The sequence below is a fragment of the Falco rusticolus genome, chromosome 10 (genome assembly GCF_015220075.1).
Source record: "Falco rusticolus isolate bFalRus1 chromosome 10, bFalRus1.pri, whole genome shotgun sequence".
NCBI classification, from domain to species: Eukaryota; Metazoa; Chordata; class Aves; order Falconiformes; family Falconidae; genus Falco; species Falco rusticolus.
In genome coordinates this window covers 3,904,359-3,910,358 of record NC_051196.1, presented here as the reverse complement: position 1 = coordinate 3,910,358, position 6,000 = coordinate 3,904,359, and positions in this window count along the sequence as shown.

The following is a 6,000-nucleotide window of genomic DNA, read 5'->3' as shown; positions in this document are numbered from 1 at the left end:
AGCAGCAGTTAAAACCTGACAGCGCATGTGTCCGTGCTAGGAAAAGTGAGATATCCGTGTAATCAGCTCCTGTCAGGGTGACAAGAAACACAGGAGATGTTGTGAGGGCTGATGGCTCTTCGGCGAGCAGCCCCAGCCAGGTGCCTTGGTCCTCTTCCACAGCCCACGGCTCTGCCCTTGCTGCCGCTTCTTGCATTTCACGCGCTGACACCCTTGCCCTGTATCTGGGCTGTTCTTGCAGGGGCAGCACCCTCCGAAGAGCACCTGGGGCAGGTTTGCAAGTCTGGCCCGGGGTTTGGCCGGGTACGGCGGCAGTTTCCTGGGAAGCGCAGGCGTAGCAGCCCGGGAGCAGGGAAGCGGTGGTGCTGGGTGCCTCTGCTTGGGATGATTCATGGTGTGGGCAAAGATCAGCCGGGACCAGCTGCATGAAGGCACGTAAGTACTTAAAAATGCAGGTTGATCTCCACGTGCTGTTTATTTGGCTTTTAAGCTGGATCTGAGAATTTTGTTCCTCGTTTGGGAAATAGGAATTAGCATCTTTCCTTTCTCCTTTTATTAGTCTTCTCCAGCCTGAAAGCTTCTGGGGTAGGAGACGTTGCCGTATGTGTGCAAGTGTGTGTTGCAGGCCCTGGTCTCAGCTGGAGACTTGCACTGATGCCCACAAAACCGGCTCTGGAGCCGAGCAGCCCAAGATGCTCTTTCAGCCTTGCAGAGCCGCATGTAGTGGAGGGTATATTCTCCCCGCTGAGCACCCAGTTCCCGCAGTGCTGTGGGGGGAAGGGGGTACCTGCACTCCCTGGGTGTTCCCCCATCGCTCACGGGGGGTCAGCAGCACCCTTTTCTGATGGGTGCTTGCCCTGGGAAGCCCCTGAAGGGTGCCAAATCTATCCGCCCCGCCTGGATTCTCTCTTAGTCTGCAGGCAACAGCCTGGGGGAGATCACTGCCCCCACCCTTCCTGTTGCCAGACAGACGATAGAACCAGTGACGGATCTATCTGTTTTCAGGTTAAAAAGCTGTTTAAAATGCAGCCGCAGCCAGCTGTGGCCCTCTGCCCCGTGAGCTTCCAAGAGCTCCCTTGTAGAAATCCTCTTTTTTTAACTCAGCCCTACCCTTTCCTAATAGTCTTCTCCTGCTGTTTTCTGCCTGGCAAAGCCCCAGCAGCAGCCCCCGAGCAACACGGCACGTGTAGTGGAAACGACTTTGGCTGACTGGGATGCTTTTGCAGGCAGCCCAGGTGCTGTACACAGTACAGTGGGGAGGAGAAGACGCCTCCGGATGGAAGTTAGAGATCTCTTCCTCCTCCCTTTTTTCTCCTGGCTCCAGCAATTCAGCGGTTGTGTCAGCATAACTCGGCAGCGTGAGGATAGGGAGGAGCTGGAGCCTCCGTAGCATCATGCAAAAGCCTCACTTTGCTCTCAGTTGCCTGTTGCAGGCACCTATTTATATCTCCTGGTTATAGAGGGGGAAAAGGAGCTGGACGGGGAGGACACCATAGGCCAAGGCCTCCAGGGGCAGGGTGGACACTTTCTCCTCTGCGCTGGACATTTGTACACCAGCTTGCCCTGCCCTGATGTCTCTGCATGTGCAAGCTCTCCCTTGGCAGGGATTTTCCTGCCTTTCCCGAGGGACCCTGAGAGCTAGTCATCCCCGGGCTGCCTTCCCAGGGCTCCTCGTCCTGCCAGCATGGAACAGCATGGGCTGTGGTGCAGGGCTCCTTCCTTCCCCGCATCGGCAGCAGCGAGGATGTGCTGGGCTGGGAGGCTGGAAATTTTCAGATTACAAAGCTGTTTAAAATGCCTCCACAGCCAGCTGTGGCCCTCTGCCCTGTTAGCTTTGGTAGGTTGAAAAGTCCAAGAGCAACAGTGCTAAAAAAAATATACCTCCTCCCTTGGTAGGAGAGCTGGGTGGGAAATTCTGGCTGGGGGCTGATGTGCTGGGACAGGGATGTTGGGATGGCAGTGTTACTGGGAGATGGCTGTGCCTGCCTTACTGGTGATGGTGGAGGGGAAATCCCTCACCCGGAAAAGGAACAAATAAATTATATGTGTTCAATAGATAGATAAAGCATTGCTTCTACCAGCACTGGAAATCAAGCCATTTCTCCCCACCTACTCCCAGATTTTACTAGCATAAACTGGAATTTTCTGTGCAGTTTTTTTCCCCCCCTACTCAGACTTGAAGGAACTCTATTTTCAAGCAGCCGATGACTTTTTTTTTCTAAAAAGACATTTCTCAATTTTCCCCTGAACGCCGGCTGAGATCACCTGTCTCTCGGAAAACCAGGCCCCTTTAAGATGTCTCAGGCTGCTTTGAATCACTAATTGCTTCTGAATAGGCAGGCCAAATGTTTTATCACTTCAAACTCCCATAGCAATGCAAATCTATACAGCTGAGAAGCCTCTTTCCAGGCATGGGGGTGATGGGTATAGATAAGGATTAAAAATGGAAACCAATTCAGCCCGGGGGGTCCTCTTTGTTCCTCCCTGCCCTCGGCGGGGTTGCCAGGGCTACATTTGTTCCCCTGCATCTTTCTTTTTGGATGGGATCCAGCTCCCCTTGAATGGGAAGGCGAGAGGTACAGTGGCTGGAGAGGGCTGGATGAGATCCTAGGTACATACATATTTCATCGCCCATGCCAGGCTCTGCATTGTCTTCTCTCCCTGCTTTCACAAAGGTGGTGTTTGCTAAAACTCCCCCTCGTAGAGGGGGATGCAATCCGGGCTTCATCCTGTCTAAAGTTTCTGGCTGTCGGGTTGTTTTCCACTTGCTCTGAATGCCAGACAGGCACGTTTCCCATGCCTGGTGGGAAAGGGGGGCTGGGATGCTCGGTAGGAAAAGCAGGATGGGCCAGAGAGCTCTTTGGAGGTGGCAACGTGTGCCGTGGCGTGTCCTGTGTGGGGCTGCTGCATGCACTTCAGGGCTGTGCTGCTCGCGAGGGTGCGGGGGCTGAGCACCCTGTGCTGAGCCTCATGGGTGCTGGGTCACCCCTGACTTCTATAACTCACCCACAGCCTGAAGGCAAGTCTTGACTTTTCAAAGGTGGAAAATCTCGGCGAGCAAGGGCAGTCAAAATCCTTCTTTTTGCTTAGATCGCCTGTTATTAGAGCTGCCTGCCGGGTGCTGAGCACGGCTGCACTCAGAAACTGCCAAGAGCTCAGCATTAGGGAAGCGAAAGCCAATTTACTGACTTTCCAATCGAAAGGAAGATACACGCTGAATGTGCATCTGTTGGATGATAATTCTATTTCAGGCGTGCTGCTAACATACAAATGGAAAGCAACTTTCTTCGCATCATTGATGTAGTTACTAGAAAACCCCGGGTTAAGAATACAGCGATACTTTGTAGGCATGGTGTACTATTTATTCTTAGCATAGCAGGTAATAAAATCTATTTTCCTCTTTGGCTTTCCAAGTGAATTCCAGTTGACTGAGATACCTTACCTAACCTACTCAAGTTTTTTTGGACGTGGAGAGCAAATAAAGGATCCTGACAAATAAGATGTCCATGTAAAATCAATAGCTAGGAAGAAATCAGTCCCTGGAAAATAATAACGATTTACCTTTAAAATTAAAAGAAAAACTGCAAAATTTTGTCAGACAGGAGAGAAAAAAAAAATCTCTGCCCTTCTTTATTTAGGTATTATTCTTTCTGTGTTTGAGGTGCACTTAGGACTTGAAACAACTAAGGATAGCTATTGTTGTCTTCATTGTACAAGAGAGGGCTGCTCGGGTGCTTTCCCACCAGTCTGGGATTTCCAGGGAGGAACAGACAAACTGAGAGTTTGTGCCTCCCCCCTCCCCCTACCTGGGCTGATTTTAGGCCTCGGTTGGTCCCTGTTCACCAAAGAGCTTTGCCTCAACGGGACCGAAACCCAGGCTCAAATCCTGCAGGGGTTTAAGTCTTCAGCGATGGGCTCCAGCTCAGGTGTAATTATCTTGCTGAACTGGGGTCTTCATACATAACCCTGGGCTTCCTAGCTGAGGGGGTGGAGAAAAAGAAAAAAAAACAGGGAGTGGTTTTGAGTGTGAAAAGGATTTAGGACAATTAGAAACTAGACAACTTGCCTGTCCTTTGCAGGTTTGTTTATAGAGTTGGTCTTGGATGTCCAAGTCGGTACCCAAAGCAAATTGGGCTTGGGACCCTCCGTGTTCCTGCTGAGGTCCCCACCAGGGTGCAAAGCTGGGGGGGGGGGGAAAGCTGTGCTCTGATGCTTGGTACCAGCACCCGCAGCAGGACGATGCTGTGGGTGAGGACCTGGGGGGTTGGGAGACCTGTGAGGCTGGGGGTGCAGGGTTCCTGCATGTCATGCGCGGGGGTCCCCAGAGCACAGGCTGGCAGGTGGCTTCTGAGGCATGGTGTTAGAAAAGCAATTTGGGACCAACAGGAATGGCACGGGTAGAGAGCAGGAAAAGGTGTCCCGAAGGGTGGAAGCTGTGCTCCTCCCCAGGCTCAGGCGCCCTCCCAGTGTGAAACTGGGAGCCCAGGCAGGGAAGGAAGGGGAAAGGCTGCAGCGAGAACCAGAAAAACCTGCTCGCGCCAGCCGGGGATTCACATTACTCACACTGGTTTAAAACAGGTCAGGTTCGCTTTGGTTTCAAGGCAGAGATGGCCAAACCGCCTGAAGACTCTTAGCCCAGCTCAGAGCAGGTCCAGGCTCCCACGTACCCGTTTGCTGCGCCACTGCCCACCACGCTCTCCTAACCCGCCGCCAGCGCGAGGTCGCACCGGGGATTTACGCCTTCCCAAGCAAAGGCTGGGCTAGGGGCGAGCACACCGGCACGTTCCCAGCCCACCTGAGGGGTGCCAACCACCAGCAGCGAGGTGGCCCCCGGGGGCTCACACCCCCTGACCACGCTGCAGGCTCTGAGGAGGCTCACCCAGCCAGTTTGCTGGCTGAAGCTGGACGGGAGGCAGCTCCTGGGCTGCTCCCCGGAGCAAAGGGAGAGTGGTCTGCATCCCCCTGATGCTCTCACCGGTGAGAAGCTCACGGCAGCAGTGCAAGCTGCCCACACCACGCTTCTGCCCACCAGGAGACGGGCCAGGTGGCTCAGCCCCATATGACTTACCGGGTCGACTGGGTGTGAGTAGCGGGGGCAAAACCGCTCTTTCGTTGGGAAGAAGGAGGGAAAAAGAAGCTAACAGAGTTAGGAATCAGATCGTCCAAGGCTGATGGCTGTCTCTGCTGATTAGGCAGCAATAACAATAATTTACCTTTGAATCGCAATAGTTCATCACAATGCTTTGCGCCTCCCTCATGAATACTTGCCGCTTATCTTACCTCTCTTGTTCAGGGAATCTGAAAGCACTTCATAAACATTAATTATTCCTCCACACCTCTGCAAGCAAAGTAAACATTATCCCCATTTTGCAGCTAGGGAAGCTGGCCTCACCTAAGGAGACAGTAACCCAGCAGGGATGCAGGAGCCCAGAGAGCAGGTCCCGACCCCAGCTTCGGCCACAAGCACCTTGCTGCAGGGAGCTCTGCAGCGCGGGCACTGGGGGCATAACCCAGGGTAACTCAGACCCTCACCCACGCACGTTTCTGTGTTTGCCACCATTTTCAGGTGGCAGGAAAGGTGCAAAAAAATGGGTGAGGGCTGCTCCCGCCTTGGAGAGGTCTGCAACGTGGAGCTCATCACTACCTCACCACCTTCAAGCCTCCACCATGGGGACCAGGCACCTGCCAGCGTGAAGCACCTGTCATTATTCACAGCAGGACTCTCCCTTTTTTAATGAGGACATTAATGACCCTAATCTGTTGGTGTGAGTGTGGTTAATCCCACAGCTCTAAGGACTGGCAGTTTAGAAACTTTTCCTCTCCTGCCTCCTCATGCCTCACTTTGCATCCCAACCAAAGGCCTCGGCACTGGGATGAGCTGGTGGGACTTGTGCAAAGCAGAAGGCAGCGACCCCTGTCCCAGCTTGAAAATTGGGCTGCTGTGCGTAAATCTCCAGGACACAACAGTAAGGAAGCAGGCCATTCATCTCCCACCTCCCA